General features: G+C 53.4%; 27 non-coding genes across 27 annotated transcripts; all 27 read left to right on the top strand.

Annotated features, from left to right (window-relative positions):
* The first annotated feature begins 416 nt into the window (after positions 1–416).
* Positions 417–489, top strand: trnak-cuu (transfer RNA lysine (anticodon CUU)). Its single transcript has one exon. It is a non-coding gene; the product is annotated as a tRNA-Lys (tRNA).
* Positions 490–638: 149 nt separating this feature from the next.
* Positions 639–712, top strand: trnan-guu (transfer RNA asparagine (anticodon GUU)). Its single transcript has one exon. It is a non-coding gene; the product is annotated as a tRNA-Asn (tRNA).
* A 788-nt stretch (positions 713–1,500) lies between these two features.
* trnak-cuu (transfer RNA lysine (anticodon CUU)) lies at positions 1,501–1,573 on the top strand. Its single transcript has one exon. It is a non-coding gene; the product is annotated as a tRNA-Lys (tRNA).
* Positions 1,574–1,722: 149 nt separating this feature from the next.
* On the top strand, positions 1,723–1,796 carry trnan-guu (transfer RNA asparagine (anticodon GUU)). Its single transcript has one exon. It is a non-coding gene; the product is annotated as a tRNA-Asn (tRNA).
* A 770-nt stretch (positions 1,797–2,566) lies between these two features.
* Positions 2,567–2,639, top strand: trnak-cuu (transfer RNA lysine (anticodon CUU)). The gene has a single exon. It is a non-coding gene; the product is annotated as a tRNA-Lys (tRNA).
* Positions 2,640–2,778: 139 nt separating this feature from the next.
* On the top strand, positions 2,779–2,852 carry trnan-guu (transfer RNA asparagine (anticodon GUU)). The gene has a single exon. It is a non-coding gene; the product is annotated as a tRNA-Asn (tRNA).
* Positions 2,853–3,622: 770 nt separating this feature from the next.
* On the top strand, positions 3,623–3,695 carry trnak-cuu (transfer RNA lysine (anticodon CUU)). Its single transcript has one exon. It is a non-coding gene; the product is annotated as a tRNA-Lys (tRNA).
* Positions 3,696–3,844: 149 nt separating this feature from the next.
* Positions 3,845–3,918, top strand: trnan-guu (transfer RNA asparagine (anticodon GUU)). The gene has a single exon. It is a non-coding gene; the product is annotated as a tRNA-Asn (tRNA).
* A 770-nt stretch (positions 3,919–4,688) lies between these two features.
* On the top strand, positions 4,689–4,761 carry trnak-cuu (transfer RNA lysine (anticodon CUU)). The gene has a single exon. It is a non-coding gene; the product is annotated as a tRNA-Lys (tRNA).
* Positions 4,762–5,772: 1,011 nt separating this feature from the next.
* On the top strand, positions 5,773–5,845 carry trnak-cuu (transfer RNA lysine (anticodon CUU)). The gene has a single exon. It is a non-coding gene; the product is annotated as a tRNA-Lys (tRNA).
* Positions 5,846–5,994: 149 nt separating this feature from the next.
* Positions 5,995–6,068, top strand: trnan-guu (transfer RNA asparagine (anticodon GUU)). Its single transcript has one exon. It is a non-coding gene; the product is annotated as a tRNA-Asn (tRNA).
* Positions 6,069–6,838: 770 nt separating this feature from the next.
* On the top strand, positions 6,839–6,911 carry trnak-cuu (transfer RNA lysine (anticodon CUU)). Its single transcript has one exon. It is a non-coding gene; the product is annotated as a tRNA-Lys (tRNA).
* A 149-nt stretch (positions 6,912–7,060) lies between these two features.
* On the top strand, positions 7,061–7,134 carry trnan-guu (transfer RNA asparagine (anticodon GUU)). The gene has a single exon. It is a non-coding gene; the product is annotated as a tRNA-Asn (tRNA).
* Positions 7,135–7,922: 788 nt separating this feature from the next.
* On the top strand, positions 7,923–7,995 carry trnak-cuu (transfer RNA lysine (anticodon CUU)). The gene has a single exon. It is a non-coding gene; the product is annotated as a tRNA-Lys (tRNA).
* A 149-nt stretch (positions 7,996–8,144) lies between these two features.
* Positions 8,145–8,218, top strand: trnan-guu (transfer RNA asparagine (anticodon GUU)). The gene has a single exon. It is a non-coding gene; the product is annotated as a tRNA-Asn (tRNA).
* A 770-nt stretch (positions 8,219–8,988) lies between these two features.
* On the top strand, positions 8,989–9,061 carry trnak-cuu (transfer RNA lysine (anticodon CUU)). The gene has a single exon. It is a non-coding gene; the product is annotated as a tRNA-Lys (tRNA).
* A 149-nt stretch (positions 9,062–9,210) lies between these two features.
* On the top strand, positions 9,211–9,284 carry trnan-guu (transfer RNA asparagine (anticodon GUU)). The gene has a single exon. It is a non-coding gene; the product is annotated as a tRNA-Asn (tRNA).
* A 770-nt stretch (positions 9,285–10,054) lies between these two features.
* On the top strand, positions 10,055–10,127 carry trnak-cuu (transfer RNA lysine (anticodon CUU)). The gene has a single exon. It is a non-coding gene; the product is annotated as a tRNA-Lys (tRNA).
* A 149-nt stretch (positions 10,128–10,276) lies between these two features.
* On the top strand, positions 10,277–10,350 carry trnan-guu (transfer RNA asparagine (anticodon GUU)). The gene has a single exon. It is a non-coding gene; the product is annotated as a tRNA-Asn (tRNA).
* Positions 10,351–11,138: 788 nt separating this feature from the next.
* On the top strand, positions 11,139–11,211 carry trnak-cuu (transfer RNA lysine (anticodon CUU)). Its single transcript has one exon. It is a non-coding gene; the product is annotated as a tRNA-Lys (tRNA).
* A 149-nt stretch (positions 11,212–11,360) lies between these two features.
* On the top strand, positions 11,361–11,434 carry trnan-guu (transfer RNA asparagine (anticodon GUU)). The gene has a single exon. It is a non-coding gene; the product is annotated as a tRNA-Asn (tRNA).
* Positions 11,435–12,222: 788 nt separating this feature from the next.
* trnak-cuu (transfer RNA lysine (anticodon CUU)) lies at positions 12,223–12,295 on the top strand. Its single transcript has one exon. It is a non-coding gene; the product is annotated as a tRNA-Lys (tRNA).
* Positions 12,296–12,444: 149 nt separating this feature from the next.
* On the top strand, positions 12,445–12,518 carry trnan-guu (transfer RNA asparagine (anticodon GUU)). The gene has a single exon. It is a non-coding gene; the product is annotated as a tRNA-Asn (tRNA).
* A 770-nt stretch (positions 12,519–13,288) lies between these two features.
* On the top strand, positions 13,289–13,361 carry trnak-cuu (transfer RNA lysine (anticodon CUU)). Its single transcript has one exon. It is a non-coding gene; the product is annotated as a tRNA-Lys (tRNA).
* A 139-nt stretch (positions 13,362–13,500) lies between these two features.
* On the top strand, positions 13,501–13,574 carry trnan-guu (transfer RNA asparagine (anticodon GUU)). Its single transcript has one exon. It is a non-coding gene; the product is annotated as a tRNA-Asn (tRNA).
* Positions 13,575–14,344: 770 nt separating this feature from the next.
* trnak-cuu (transfer RNA lysine (anticodon CUU)) lies at positions 14,345–14,417 on the top strand. Its single transcript has one exon. It is a non-coding gene; the product is annotated as a tRNA-Lys (tRNA).
* Positions 14,418–14,566: 149 nt separating this feature from the next.
* trnan-guu (transfer RNA asparagine (anticodon GUU)) lies at positions 14,567–14,640 on the top strand. The gene has a single exon. It is a non-coding gene; the product is annotated as a tRNA-Asn (tRNA).
* Positions 14,641–15,118: the final 478 nt, after the last annotated feature.

The following is a 15,118-nucleotide window of genomic DNA, read 5'->3' as shown; positions in this document are numbered from 1 at the left end:
TTGGCTGAACTAGTAGCCTTTCAGGCTGTTGGACAAGAGCTCTGCTCGTTCAATCTGTATTCCCCAGCAACAGGCGTGGCTAAAACAAACAGAGAACAGTCTGAGCCAGGGGTGTCCAAACTCTGTCCTGGAGGGCCCCTGTCAGGTAGAGTTTCGCTCCAGCCAGCTCCATCAGACCTGCCTGCAACACACAGCTTCAGGTGTGTTTCTTTGTGCTTGGATCCAAACTCGGCAGGACAAGGAACCTCCAGGATCGAGTTGGGACGCCACTGCTCTAAACCTACCGCTAGGCTTAAGTCCAACCTTACCCGTGAGATGTCTCGTCAAGCCTGTGTTGGAAGCGAGGCTCCGTTTTGCGCATGAAATGTTTGGCACTTATCAAAACAGCGGTCAGCCTTGATCTTTCGACCACCGCAGCCCGGCTAGCTCAGTCGGTAGAGCATGAGACTCTTAATCTCAGGGTCGTGGGTTCGAGCCCCACGTTGGGCGTGTCCTTTGGCTCTCTCTGGCCCCTCCCAACGGGTGTCGTTCTCTTGACCTCAATTTGCTGTCGCAGGACCAGTGCTGCAGCCATCCTGTGAGACGCGCCCAGCTTCGAATTCTTTTTTGAACGTTACCCATACGAGCATGCACCGTCAGTCTCTGTGGCGCAATAGGCTAGCGCGTTCGGCTGTTAACCGAAAGGATGGTGGTTCGAGCCCACCCAGGGACGAAGGAAGCTTTTCGCAGCCATGTCGGCAAGCGCAGAATTTAGCAAACGTGTCCACTGACGCATGCGTGGAGCAGCGTCCGTAGCCCCTTTTGAGAGTGAACAGCTTTGCGAGTCGTCTAGTGTTAAAAGAAGACAAAGGGTGCTGAGTGAATGTTTGCGTCAGCTCAAGTTTGCTGTGGCGTGTACGCGGAGTGTTCGTGTTTTGTTTTCCGGGTGGTGGAGGCCTGTGTGGTCTAGGGAGGTCCTGATCAAATCTCCCTCTTGGAGCGCCACAAAATGCCACCAAATTGGCTTTCCAATCACATGCTGTCGGAGTTTGCAAACTGTATTCACACAGCGGGACAGAACTCCATACCTGGAACGTTTGATGAGTTGGCTGAACTAGTAGCCTTTCAGGCTGTTGGACAAGAGCTCTGCTCCTTCAATCTGTATTCCCCAGCAACAGGCGTGGCTAAAACAAACAGAGAACAGTCTAAGCCAGGGGTGTCCAAACTCTGTCCTGGAGGGCCCCTGTCAGGTAGAGTTTCGCTCCAGCCAGCTCCATCAGACCTGCCTGCAACACACAGCTTCAGGTGTGTTTCTTTGTGCTTGGATCCAAACTCGGCAGGACAAGGAACCTCCAGGATCGAGTTGGGACGCCACTGCTCTAAACCTACCGCTAGGCTTAAGTCCAACCTTACCCGTGAGATGTTTCGTCAAGCCTGTGTTGGAAGCGAGGCTCCGTTTTGCGCATGAAATGTTTGGCACTTATCAAAACAGCGGTCAGCCTTGATCTTTCGACCACCGCAGCCCGGCTACCTCAGTCGGTAGAGCATGAGACTCTTAATCTCAGGGTCGTGGGTTCGAGCCCCACGTTGGGCGTGTCCTTTGGCTCTCTCTGGCCCCTCCCAACGGGTGTCGTTCTCTTGACCTCAATTTGCTGTCGCAGGACCAGTGCTGCAGCCATCCTGTGAGACGCGCCCAGCTTCGAATTCTTTTTTGACCGTTACCCATACGAGCATGCACCGTCAGTCTCTGTGGCGCAATAGGCTAGCGCGTACGGCTGTTAACCGAAAGGATGGTGGTTCGAGCCCACCCAGGGACGAAGGAAGCTTTTCGCAGCCATGTCGGCAAGCGCAGAATTTAGCATGCGTGGAGCAGCGTCCGTAGCCCCTTTTGAGAGTGAACAGCTTTGCGAGTCGTCTAGTGTTAAAAGAAGACAAAGGGTGCTGAGTGAATGTTTGCGTCAGCTCAAGTTTGCTGTGGCGTGTACGCGGAGTGTTCGTGTTTTGTTTTCCGGGTGGTGGAGGCCTGTGTGGTCTAGGGAGGTCCTGATCAAATCTCCCTCTTGGAGCGCCACAAAATGCCACCAAATTGGCTTTCCAATCACATGCTGTCGGAGTTTGCAAACTGTATTCACACAGCGGGACAGAACTCCATACCTGGAACGTTTGATGAGTTGGCTGAACTAGTAGCCTTTCAGGCTGTTGGACAAGAGCTCTGCTCCTTCAATCTGTATTCCCCAGCAACAGGCGTGGCTAAAACAAACAGAGAACAGTCTAAGCCAGGGGTGTCCAAACTCTGTCCTGGAGGGCCCCTGTCAGGTAGAGTTTCGCTCCAGCCAGCTCCATCAGACCTGCCTGCAACACACAGCTTCAGGTGTGTTTCTTTGTGCTTGGATCCAAACTCGGCAGGACAAGGAACCTCCAGGATCGAGTTGGGACGCCACTGCTCTAAACCTAACGCTAGGCTTAAGTCCAACCTTACCCGTGAGATGTTTCGTCAAGCCTGTGTTGGAAGCGAGGCTCCGTTTTGCGCATGAAATGTTTGGCACTTATCAAAACAGTGGTCAGCCTTGATCTTTCGACCACCGCAGCCCGGCTAGCTCAGTCGGTAGAGCATGAGACTCTTAATCTCAGGGTCGTGGGTTCGAGCCCCACGTTGGGCGTGTCCTTTGGCTCTCTCTGGCCCCTCCCAACGGGTGTCGTTCTCTTGACCTCAATTTGCTGACGCAGGACCAGTGCTGCAGCCATGCTGTGAGAGGCGCCCAGCTTCGATTTCTTTTTTGACCGTTACCCATACGAGCAGTCTCTGTGGCGCAATAGGCTAGCGCGTTCGGCTGTTAACCGAAAGGATGGTGGTTCGAGCCCACCCAGGGACGAAGGAAGCTTTTCGCAGCCATGTCGGCAAGCGCAGAATTTAGCATGCGTGGAGCAGCGTCCGTAGCCCCTTTTGAGAGTGAACAGCTTTGCGAGTCGTCTAGTGTTAAAAGAAGACAAAGGGTGCTGAGTGAATGTTTGCGTCAGCTCAAGTTTGCTGTGGCGTGTACGCGGAGTGTTCGCGTTTTGTTTTCCGGGTGGTGGAGGCCTGTGTGGTCTAGGGAGGTCCTGATCAAATCTCCCTCTTGGAGCGCCACAAAATGCCACCAAATTGGCTTTCCAATCACATGCTGTCGGAGTTTGCAAACTGTATTCACACAGCGGGACAGAACTCCATACCTGGAACGTTTGATGAGTTGGCTGAACTAGTAGCCTTTCAGGCTGTTGGACAAGAGCTCTGCTCCTTCAATCTGTATTCCCCAGCAACAGCCGTGGCTAAAACAAACAGAGAACAGTCTAAGCCAGGGGTGTCCAAACTCTGTCCTGGAAGGCCCCTGTCAGGTAGAGTTTCGCTCCAGCCAGCTCCATCAGACCTGCCTGCAACACACAGCTTCAGGTGTGTTTCTTTGTGCTTGGATCCAAACTCGGCAGGACAAGGAACCTCCAGGATCGAGTTGGGACGCCACTGCTCTAAACCTACCGCTAGGCTTAAGTCCAACCTTACCCGTGAGATGTTTCGTCAAGCCTGTGTTGGAAGCGAGGCTCCGTTTTGCGCATGAAATGTTTGGCACTTATCAAAACAGCGGTCAGCCTTGATCTTTCGACCACCGCAGCCCGGCTAGCTCAGTCGGTAGAGCATGAGACTCTTAATCTCAGGGTCGTGGGTTCGAGCCCCACGTTGGGCGTGTCCTTTGGCTCTCTCTGGCCCCTCCCAACGGGTGTCGTTCTCTTGACCTCAATTTGCTGACGCAGGACCAGTGCTGCAGCCATCCTGTGAGAGGCGCCCAGCTTCGATTTCTTTTTTGACCGTTACCCATACGAGCATGCACCGTCAGTCTCTGTGGCGCAATAGGCTAGCGCGTTCGGCTGTTAACCGAAAGGATGGTGGTTCGAGCCCACCCAGGGACGAAGGAAGCTTTTCACAGCCATGTCGGCAAGCGCAGAATTTAGCATGCGTGGAGCAGCGTCCGTAGCCCCTTTTGAGAGTGAACAGCTTTGCGAGTCGTCTAGTGGTAAAAGAAGACAAAGGGTGCTGAGTGAATGTTTGCGTCAGCTCAAGTTTGCTGTGGCGTGTACGCGGAGTGTTCGCGTTTTGTTTTCCGGGTGGTGGAGGCCTGTGTGGTCCAGGGAGGTCCTGATCAAATCTCCCTCTTGGAGCGCCACAAAATGCCACCAAATTGGCTTTCCAATCACATGCTGTCGGAGTTTGCAAACTGTATTCACACAGCGGGACAGAACTCCATACCTGGAACGTTTGATGAGTTGGCTGAACTAGTAGCCTTTCAGGCTGTTGGACAAGAGCTCTGCTCGATCAATCTGTATTCCCCAGCAACAGGCGTGGCTAAAACAAACAGAGAACAGTCTAAGCCAGGGGTGTCCAAACTCTGTCCTGGAGGGCCCCTGTCACGTAGAGTTTCGCTCCAGCCAGCTCCATCAGACCTGCCTGCAACACACAGCTTCAGGTGTGTTTCTTTGTGCTTGGATCCAAACTCGGCAGGACAAGGAACCTCCAGGATCGAGTTGGGACGCCACTGCTCTAAAACTACCGCTAGGCTTAAGTCCAACCTTACCCGTGAGATGTTTCGTCAAGCCTGTGTTGGAAGCGAGGCTCCGTTTTGCGCATGAAATGATTGGCACTTATCAAAACAGCGGTCAGCCTTGATCTTTCGACCACCGCAGCCCGGCTAGCTCAGTCGGTAGAGCATGAGACTCTTAATCTCAGGGTCGTGGGTTCGAGCCCCACGTTCGGCGTGTCCTTTGGCTCTCTCTGGCCCCTCCCAACGGGTGTCGTTCTCTTGACCTCAATTTACTGACGCAGGACCAGTGCTGCAGCCATCCTGTGAGACGCGCCCAGCTTCGATTTCTTTTTTGACCGTTACCCATACGAGCATGCACGGTCATTCTCTGTGGCGCAATAGGCTAGTGCGTTCGGCTGTTAACTGAAAGGATGGTGGTTCGAGCCCACCCAGGGACGAAGGAAGCTTTTCGCAGCCATGTCGGCAAGCGCAGAATTTAGCACACGTGTCTGCTGACGCATGCGTGGAGCAGCGTCCGTAGCCCCTTTTGAGAGTGAACAGCTTTGCGAGTCGTCTAGTGTTAAAAGAAGACAAAGGGTGCTGAGTGAATGTTTGCGTCAGCTCAAGTTTGCTGTGGCGTGTACGCGGAGGGTTCGTGTTTTGTTTTCCGGGTGGTGGAGGCCTGTGTGGTCCAGGGAGGTCCTGATCAAATCTCCCTCTTGGAGCGCCACAAAATGCCACCAAATTGGCTTTCCAATCACATGCTGTCGGAGTTTGCAAACTGTATTCACACAGCGGGACAGAACTCCATACCTGGAACGTTTGATGAGTTGGCTGAACTAGTAGCCTTTCAGGCTGTTGGACAAGAGCTCTGCTCGTTCAATCTGTATTCCCCAGCAACAGGCGTGGCTAAAACAAACAGAGAACAGTCTAAGCCAGGGGTGTCCAAACTCTGTCCTGGAGGGCCCCTGTCAGGTAGAGTTTCGCTCAAGCCAGCTCCATCAGACCTGCCTGCAACACACAGCTTCAGGTGTGTTTCTTTGTGCTTGGATCCAAACTCGGCAGGACAAGGAACCTCCAGGATCGAGTTGGGACGCCACTGCTCTAAACCTACCGCTAGGCTTGAGTCCAACCTTACCCGTGAGATGTTTTGTCAAGCCTGTGTTGGAAGCGAGGCTCCGTTTTGCGCATGAAATTTTTGGCACTTATCAAAACAGCGGTCAGCCTTGATCTTTCGACCACCGCAGCCCGGCTAGCTCAGTCGGTAGAGCATGAGACTCTTAATCTCAGGGTCGTGGGTTCGAGCCCCATGTTGGGTGTGTCCTTTGTTTCTCTCTGGCCCCTCCCAACGGGAGTCGTTCTCTTGACCTCAATTTGCTGACGCAGGACCAGTGCTGCAGGCAACCTGTGAGACGCGCCCAGCTTCGAATTCTTTTTTGACCGTTACCCATAGGAGCATGCAAGGTCAGTCTCTGTGGCGCAATAGGCTAGCGCGTTCGGCTGTTAACCGAAAGGATGGTGGTTCGAGCCCACCCAGGGACGAAGGAAGCTTTTCGCAGCCATGTCGGCAAGCGCAGAATTTAGCATGCGTGGAGCAGCGTCCGTAGCCCCTTTTGAGAGTGAACAGCTTTGCGAGTCGTCTAGTGTTAAAAGAAGACAAAGGGTGCTGAGTGAATGTTTGCGTCAGCTCAAGTTTGCTGTGGCGTGTACGCGGAGTGTTCGCGTTTTGTTTTCCGGGTGGTGGAGGCCTGTGTGGTCCAGGGAGGTCCTGATCAAATCTCCCTCTTGGAGCGCCACAAAATGCCACCAAATTGGCTTTCCAATCACATGCTGTCGGAGTTTGCAAACTGTATTCACACAGCGGGACAGAACTCCATACCTGGAACGTTTGATGAGTTGGCTGAACTAGTAGCCTTTCAGGCTGTTGGACAAGAGCTCTGCTCCTTCAATCTGTATTCCCCAGCAACAGGCGTGGCTAAAACAAACAGAGAACAGTCTAAGCCAGGGGTGTCCAAACTCTGTCCTGGAGGGCCCCTGTCACGTAGAGTTTCGCTCCAGCCAGCTCCATCAGACCTGCCTGCAACACACAGCTTCAGGTGTGTTTCTTTGTGCTTGGATCCAAACTCGGCAGGACAAGGAACCTCCAGGATCGAGTTGGGACGCCACTGCTCTAAACCTACCGCTAGGCTTAAGTCCAACCTTACCCGTGAGATGTTTCGTCAAGCCTGTGTTGGAAGCGAGGCTCCGTTTTGCGCATGAAATGATTGGCACTTATCAAAACAGCGGTCAGCCTTGATCTTTTGACCACCGCAGCCCGGCTAGCTCAGTCGGTAGAGCATGAGACTCTTAATCTCAGGGTCGTGGGTTCGAGCCCCACGTTGGGCGTGTCCTTTGGCTCTCTCTGGCCCCTCCCAACGGATGTCGTTCTCTTGACCTCAATTTGCTGACGCAGGACCAGTGCTGCAGCCATCCTGTGAGACGCGCCCAGCTTCGAATTCTTTTTTGATCGTTACCCATATGAGCATGCACCGTCAGTCTCTGTGGCGCAATAGGCTAGCGCGTTTGGCTGTTAACCGAAAGGATGGTGGTTCGAGCCCACCCAGGGACGAAGGAAGCTTTTCGCAGCCATGTCGACAAGCGCAGAATTTAGCACACGTGTCCGCTGACGCATGCGTGGAGCAGCGTCCGTTGCCCCTTTTGAGAGTGAACAGCTTTGCGAGTCGTCTAGTGTTAAAAGAAGACAAAGGGTGCTGAGTGAATGTTTGCGTCAGCTCAAGTTTGCTGTGGCGTGTACGCGGAGTGTTCGCGTTTTGTTTTCCGGGTGGTGGAGGCCTGTGTGGTCCAGGGAGGTCCTGATCAAATCTCCCTCTTGGAGCGCCACAAAATGCCACCAAATTGGCTTTCCAATCACATGCTGTCGGAGTTTGCAAACTGTATTCACACAGCGGGACAGAACTCCATACCTGGAACGTTTGATGAGTTGGCTGAACTAGTAGCCTTTCAGGCTGTTGGACAAGAGCTCTGCTCCTTCAATCTGTATTCCCCAGCAACAGGCGTGGCTAAAACAAACAGAGAACAGTCTAAGCCAGGGGTGTCCAAACTCTGTCCTGGAGGGCCCCTGTCAGGTAGAGATTCGCTCCAGCCAGCTCCTTCAGACCTGCCTGCAACACACAGCTTCAGGTGTGTTTCTTTGTGCTTGGATCCAAACTCGGCAGGACAAGGAACCTCCAGGATCGAGTTGGGACGCCACTGCTCTAAACCTACCGCTAGGCTTAAGTCCAACCTTACCCGTGAGATGTTTCGTCAAGCCTGTGTTGGAAGCGAGGCTCCGTTTTGCGCATGAAATGTTTGGCACTTATCAAAACAGCGGTCAGCCTTGATCTTTCGACAACTGCAGCCCGGCTAGCTCAGTCGGTAGAGCATGAGACTCTTAATCTCAGGGTCGTGGGTTCGAGCCCCACGTTGGGCGTGTCCTTTGGCTCTCTCTGGCCCCTCCCAATGGGTGTCGTTCTCTTGACCTCATTTTGCTGACTCAGGACCAGTGCTGCAGCCATCCTGTGAGACGCGCCCAGCTTTGATTTCATTTTTGACCGTTACCCATACGAGCATGCACCGTCAGTCTCTGTGGCGCAATAGGCTAGCGCGTTCGGCTGTTAACCGAAAGGATGGTGGTTCGAGCCCACCCAGGGACGAAGGAAGCTTTTCGCAGCCATGTCGGCAAGCGCAGAATTTAGCATGCGTGGAGCAGCGTCCGTAGCCCCTTTTGAGAGTGAACAGCTTTGCAAGTCGTCTAGTGTTAAAAGAAGACAAAGGGTGCTGAGTGAATGTTTGCGTCAGCTCAAGTTTGCTGTGGCGTGTACGCGGAGTGTTCGCGTTTTGTTTTCCTGGTGGTGGAGGCCTGTGTGGTCCAGGGAGGTCCTGATCAAATCTCCCTCTTGGAGCGCCACAAAATGCCACCAAATTGGCTTTCCAATCACATGCTGTCGGAGTTTGCAAACTCTATTCACACAGCGGGACAGAACTCCATACCTGGAACGTTTGATGAGTTGGCTGAACTAGTAGCCTTTCAGGCTGTTGGACAAGAGCTCTGCTCCTTCAATCTGTATTCCCCAGCAACAGGCGTGGCTAAAACAAACAGAGAACAGTCTAAGCCAGGGGTGTCCAAACTCTGTCCTGGAGGGCCCCTGTCAGGTAGAGATTCGCTCCAGCCAGCTCCATCAGACCTGCCTGCAACACACAGCTTCAGGTGTGTTTCTTTGTGCTTGGATCCAAACTCGGCAGGACAAGGAACCTCCAGGATCGAGTTGGGACGCCACTGCTCTAAACCTACCGCTAGGCTTAAGTCCAACCTTACCCGTGAGATGTTTCGTCAAGCCTGTGTTGGAAGCGAGGCTCCGTTTTGCGCATGAAATGTTTGGCACTTATCAAAACAGCGGTCAGCCTTGATCTTTCGACAACTGCAGCCCGGCTAGCTCAGTCGGTAGAGCATGAGACTCTTAATCTCAGGGTCGTGGGTTCGAGCCCCACGTTGGGCGTGTCCTTTGGCTCTCTCTGGCCCCTCCCAATGGGTGTCGTTCTCTTGACCTCATTTTGCTGACTCAGGACCAGTGCTGCAGCCATCCTGTGAGACGCGCCCAGCTTCGATTTCATTTTTGACCGTTACCCATACGAGCATGCACCGTCAGTCTCTGTGGCGCAATAGGCTAGCGCGTTCGGCTGTTAACCGAAAGGATGGTGGTTCGAGCCCACCCAGGGACGAAGGAAGCTTTTCGCAGCCATGTCGGCAAGCGCAGAATTTAGCATGCGTGGAGCAGCGTCCGTAGCCCCTTTTGAGAGTGAACAGCTTTGCAAGTCGTCTAGTGTTAAAAGAAGACAAAGGGTGCTGAGTGAATGTTTGCGTCAGCTCAAGTTTGCTGTGGCGTGTACGCGGAGTGTTCGCGTTTTGTTTTCCGGGTGGTGGAGGCCTGTGTGGTCCAGGGAGGTCCTGATCAAATCTCCCTCTTGGAGCGCCACAAAATGCCACCAAATTGGCTTTCCAATCACATGCTGTCGGAGTTTGCAAACTCTATTCACACAGCGGGACAGAACTCCATACCTGGAACGTTTGATGAGTTGGCTGAACTAGTAGCCTTTCAGGCTGTTGGACAAGAGCTCTGCTCCTTCAATCTGTATTCCCCAGCAACAGGCGTGGCTAAAACAAACAGAGAACAGTCTAAGTCAGGGGTGTCCAAACTCTGTCCTGGAGGGCCCCTGTCAGGTAGAGTTTCGCTCCAGCCAGCTCCATCAGACCTGCCTGCAACACACAGCTTCAGGTGTGTTTCTTTGTGCTTGGATCCAAACTCGGCAGGACAAGGAACCTCCAGGATCGAGTTGGGACGCCACTGCTCTAAACCTACCGCTAGGCTTAAGTCCAACCTTACCCGTGAGATGTTTCGTCAAGCCTGTGTTGGAAGCGAGGCTCCGTTTTGCGCATGAAATGTTTGGCACTTATCAAAACAGCGGTCAGCCTTGATCTTTCGACCACCGCAGCCCGGCTAGCTCAGTCGGTAGAGCATGAGACTCTTAATCTCAGGGTCGTGGGTTCGAGCCCCACGTTGGGCGTGTCCTTTGGCTCTCTCTGGCCCCTCCCAACGGGTGTCGTTCTCTTGACCTCAATTTGCTGTCGCAGGACCAGTGCTGCAGCCATCCTGTGAGACGCGCCCAGCTTCGAATTCTTTTTTGAACGTTACCCATACGAGCATGCACCGTCAGTCTCTGTGGCGCAATAGGCTAGCGCGTTCGGCTGTTAACCGAAAGGATGGTGGTTCGAGCCCACCCAGGGACGAAGGAAGCTTTTCGCAGCCATGTCGGCAAGCGCAGAATTTAGCAAACGTGTCCACTGACGCATGCGTGGAGCAGCGTCCGTAGCCCCTTTTGAGAGTGAACAGCTTTGCGAGTCGTCTAGTGTTAAAAGAAGACAAAGGGTGCTGAGTGAATGTTTGCGTCAGCTCAAGTTTGCTGTGGCGTGTACGCGGAGTGTTCGTGTTTTGTTTTCCGGGTGGTGGAGGCCTGTGTGGTCTAGGGAGGTCCTGATCAAATCTCCCTCTTGGAGCGCCACAAAATGCCACCAAATTGGCTTTCCAATCACATGCTGTCGGAGTTTGCAAACTGTATTCACACAGCGGGACAGAACTCCATACCTGGAACGTTTGATGAGTTGGCTGAACTAGTAGCCTTTCAGGCTGTTGGACAAGAGCTCTGCTCGTTCAATCTGTATTCCCCAGCAACAGGCGTGGCTAAAACAAACAGAGAACAGTCTAAGCCAGGGGTGTCCAAACTCTGTCCTGGAGGGCCCCTGTCAGGTAGAGTTTCGCTCCAGCCAGCTCCATCAGACCTGCCTGCAACACACAGCTTCAGGTGTGTTTCTTTGTGCTTGGATCCAAACTCGGCAGGACAAGGAACCTCCAGGATCGAGTTGGGACGCCACTGCTCTAAACCTAACGCTAGGCTTAAGTCCAACCTTACCCGTGAGATGTTTCGTCAAGCCTGTGTTGGAAGCGAGGCTCCGTTTTGCGCATGAAATGTTTGGCACTTATCAAAACAGCGGTCAGCCTTGATCTTTCGACCACCGCAGCCCGGCTAGCTCAGTCGGTAGAGCATGAGACTCTTAATCTCAGGGTCGTGGGTTCGAGCCCCATGTTGGGCGTGTCCTTTGGCTCTCTCTGGCCCCTCCCAACGGGTGTCGTTCTTTTGACCTCAATTTGCTGTCGCAGGACCAGTGCTGCAGCCATCCTGTGAGACGCGCCCAGCTTCGAATTCTTTTTTGACCGTTACCCATACGAGCATGCACCGTCAGTCTCTGTGGCGCAATAGGCTAGCGCGTTCGGCTGTTAACCGAAAGGATGGTGGTTCGAGCCCACCCAGGGACGAAGGAAGCTTTTCGCAGCCATGTCGGCAAGCGCAGAATTTAGCAAACGTGTCCACTGACGCATGCGTGGAGCAGCGTCCGTAGCCCCTTTTGAGAGTGAACAGCTTTGCGAGTCGTCTAGTGTTAAAAGAAGACAAAGGGTGCTGAGTGAATGTTTGCGTCAGCTCAAGTTTGCTGTGGCGTGTACGCGGAGTGTTCGTGTTTTGTTTTCCGGGTGGTGGAGGCCTGTGTGGTCTAGGGAGGTCCTGATCAAATCTCCCTCTTGGAGCGCCACAAAATGCCACCAAATTGGCTTTCCAATCACATGCTGTCGGAGTTTGCAAACTGTATTCACACAGCGGGACAGAACTCCATACCTGGAACGTTTGATGAGTTGGCTGAACTAGTAGCCTTTCAGGCTGTTGGACAAGAGCTCTGCTCCTTCAATCTGTATTCCCCAGCAACAGGCGTGGCTAAAACAAACAGAGAACAGTCTAAGCCAGGGGTGTCCAAACTCTGTCCTGGAGGGCCCCTGTCAGGTAGAGTTTCGCTCCAGCCAGCTCCATCAGACCTGCCTGCAACACACAGCTTCAGGTGTGTTTCTTTGTGCTTGGATCCAAACTCGGCAGGACAAGGAACCTCCAGGATCGAGTTGGGACGCCACTGCTCTAAACCTACCGCTAGGCTTAAGTCCAACCTTACCCGTGAGATGTTTCGTCAAGCCTGTGTTGGAAGCGAGGCTCCGTTTTGCGCATGAAATGTTTGGCACTTATCAAAACAGCGGTCAGCCTTGATCTTTCGACCACCGCAGCCCGGCTACCTCAGTCGGTAGAGCATGAGACTCTTAATCTCAGGGTCGTGGGTTCGAGCCCCACGTTGGGCGTGTCCTTTGGCTCTCTCTGGCCCCTCCCAACGGGTGTCGTTCTCTTGACCTCAATTTGCTGTCGCAGGACCAGTGCTGCAGCCATCCTGTGAGACGCGCCCAGCTTCGAATTCTTTTTTGACCGTTACCCATACGAGCATGCACCGTCAGTCTCTGTGGCGCAATAGGCTAGCGCGTACGGCTGTTAACCGAAAGGATGGTGGTTCGAGCCCACCCAGGGACGAAGGAAGCTTTTCGCAGCCATGTCGGCAAGCGCAGAATTTAGCATGCGTGGAGCAGCGTCCGTAGCCCCTTTTGAGAGTGAACAGCTTTGCGAGTCGTCTAGTGTTAAAAGAAGACAAAGGGTGCTGAGTGAATGTTTGCGTCAGCTCAAGTTTGCTGTGGCGTGTACGCGGAGTGTTCGTGTTTTGTTTTCCGGGTGGTGGAGGCCTGTGTGGTCTAGGGAGGTCCTGATCAAATCTCCCTCTTGGAGCGCCACAAAATGCCACCAAATTGGCTTTCCAATCACATGCTGTCGGAGTTTGCAAACTGTATTCACACAGCGGGACAGAACTCCATACCTGGAACGTTTGATGAGTTGGCTGAACTAGTAGCCTTTCAGGCTGTTGGACAAGAGCTCTGCTCCTTCAATCTGTATTCCCCAGCAACAGGCGTGGCTAAAACAAACAGAGAACAGTCTAAGCCAGGGGTGTCCAAACTCTGTCCTGGAGGGCCCCTGTCAGGTAGAGTTTCGCTCCAGCCAGCTCCATCAGACCTGCCTGCAACACACAGCTTCAGGTGTGTTTCTTTGTGCTTGGATCCAAACTCGGCAGGACAAGGAACCTCCAGGATCGAGTTGGGACGCCACTGCTCTAAACCTAACGCTAGGCTTAAGTCCAACCTTACCCGTGAGATGTTTCGTCAAGCCTGTGTTGGAAGCGAGGCTCCGTTTTGCGCATGAAATGTTTGGCACTTATCAAAACAGTGGTCAGCCTTGATCTTTCGACCACCGCAGCCCGGCTAGCTCAGTCGGTAGAGCATGAGACTCTTAATCTCAGGGTCGTGGGTTCGAGCCCCACGTTGGGCGTGTCCTTTGGCTCTCTCTGGCCCCTCCCAACGGGTGTCGTTCTCTTGACCTCAATTTGCTGACGCAGGACCAGTGCTGCAGCCATGCTGTGAGAGGCGCCCAGCTTCGATTTCTTTTTTGACCGTTACCCATACGAGCAGTCTCTGTGGCGCAATAGGCTAGCGCGTTCGGCTGTTAACCGAAAGGATGGTGGTTCGAGCCCACCCAGGGACGAAGGAAGCTTTTCGCAGCCATGTCGGCAAGCGCAGAATTTAGCATGCGTGGAGCAGCGTCCGTAGCCCCTTTTGAGAGTGAACAGCTTTGCGAGTCGTCTAGTGTTAAAAGAAGACAAAGGGTGCTGAGTGAATGTTTGCGTCAGCTCAAGTTTGCTGTGGCGTGTACGCGGAGTGTTCGCGTTTTGTTTTCCGGGTGGTGGAGGCCTGTGTGGTCTAGGGAGGTCCTGATCAAATCTCCCTCTTGGAGCGCCACAAAATGCCACCAAATTGGCTTTCCAATCACATGCTGTCGGAGTTTGCAAACTGTATTCACACAGCGGGACAGAACTCCATACCTGGAACGTTTGATGAGTTGGCTGAACTAGTAGCCTTTCAGGCTGTTGGACAAGAGCTCTGCTCCTTCAATCTGTATTCCCCAGCAACAGCCGTGGCTAAAACAAACAGAGAACAGTCTAAGCCAGGGGTGTCCAAACTCTGTCCTGGAAGGCCCCTGTCAGGTAGAGTTTCGCTCCAGCCAGCTCCATCAGACCTGCCTGCAACACACAGCTTCAGGTGTGTTTCTTTGTGCTTGGATCCAAACTCGGCAGGACAAGGAACCTCCAGGATCGAGTTGGGACGCCACTGCTCTAAACCTACCGCTAGGCTTAAGTCCAACCTTACCCGTGAGATGTTTCGTCAAGCCTGTGTTGGAAGCGAGGCTCCGTTTTGCGCATGAAATGTTTGGCACTTATCAAAACAGCGGTCAGCCTTGATCTTTCGACCACCGCAGCCCGGCTAGCTCAGTCGGTAGAGCATGAGACTCTTAATCTCCGGGTCGTGGGTTCGAGCCCCACGTTGGGCGTGTCCTTTGGCTCTCTCTGGCCCCTCCCAACGGGTGTCGTTCTCTTGACCTCAATTTGCTGACGCAGGACCAGTGCTGCAGCCATCCTGTGAGAGGCGCCCAGCTTCGATTTCTTTTTTGACCGTTACCCATACGAGCATGCACCGTCAGTCTCTGTGGCGCAATAGGCTAGCGCGTTCGGCTGTTAACCGAAAGGATGGTGGTTCGAGCCCACCCAGGGACGAAGGAAGCTTTTCACAGCCATGTCGGCAAGCGCAGAATTTAGCATGCGTGGAGCAGCGTCCGTAGCCCCTTTTGAGAGTGAACAGCTTTGCGAGTCGTCTAGTGGTAAAAGAAGACAAAGGGTGCTGAGTGAATGTTTGCGTCAGCTCAAGTTTGCTGTGGCGTGTACGCGGAGTGTTCGCGTTTTGTTTTCCGGGTGGTGGAGGCCTGTGTGGTCCAGGGAGGTCCTGATCAAATCTCCCTCTTGGAGCGCCACAAAATGCCACCAAATTGGCTTTCCAATCACATGCTGTCGGAGTTTGCAAACTGTATTCACACAGCGGGACAGAACTCCATACCTGGAACGTTTGATGAGTTGGCTGAACTAGTAGCCTTTCAGGCTGTTGGACAAGAGCTCTGCTCGATCAATCTGTATTCCCCAGCAACAGGCGTGGCTAAAACAAACAGAGAACAGTCTAAGCCAGGGGTGTCCAAACTCT

The sequence above is a fragment of the Carassius gibelio genome, chromosome B3, assembly GCF_023724105.1.
Source record: "Carassius gibelio isolate Cgi1373 ecotype wild population from Czech Republic chromosome B3, carGib1.2-hapl.c, whole genome shotgun sequence".
NCBI classification, from domain to species: domain Eukaryota; kingdom Metazoa; phylum Chordata; class Actinopteri; order Cypriniformes; family Cyprinidae; genus Carassius; species Carassius gibelio.
This window is presented reverse-complemented; position numbering and strand designations above follow the sequence as displayed.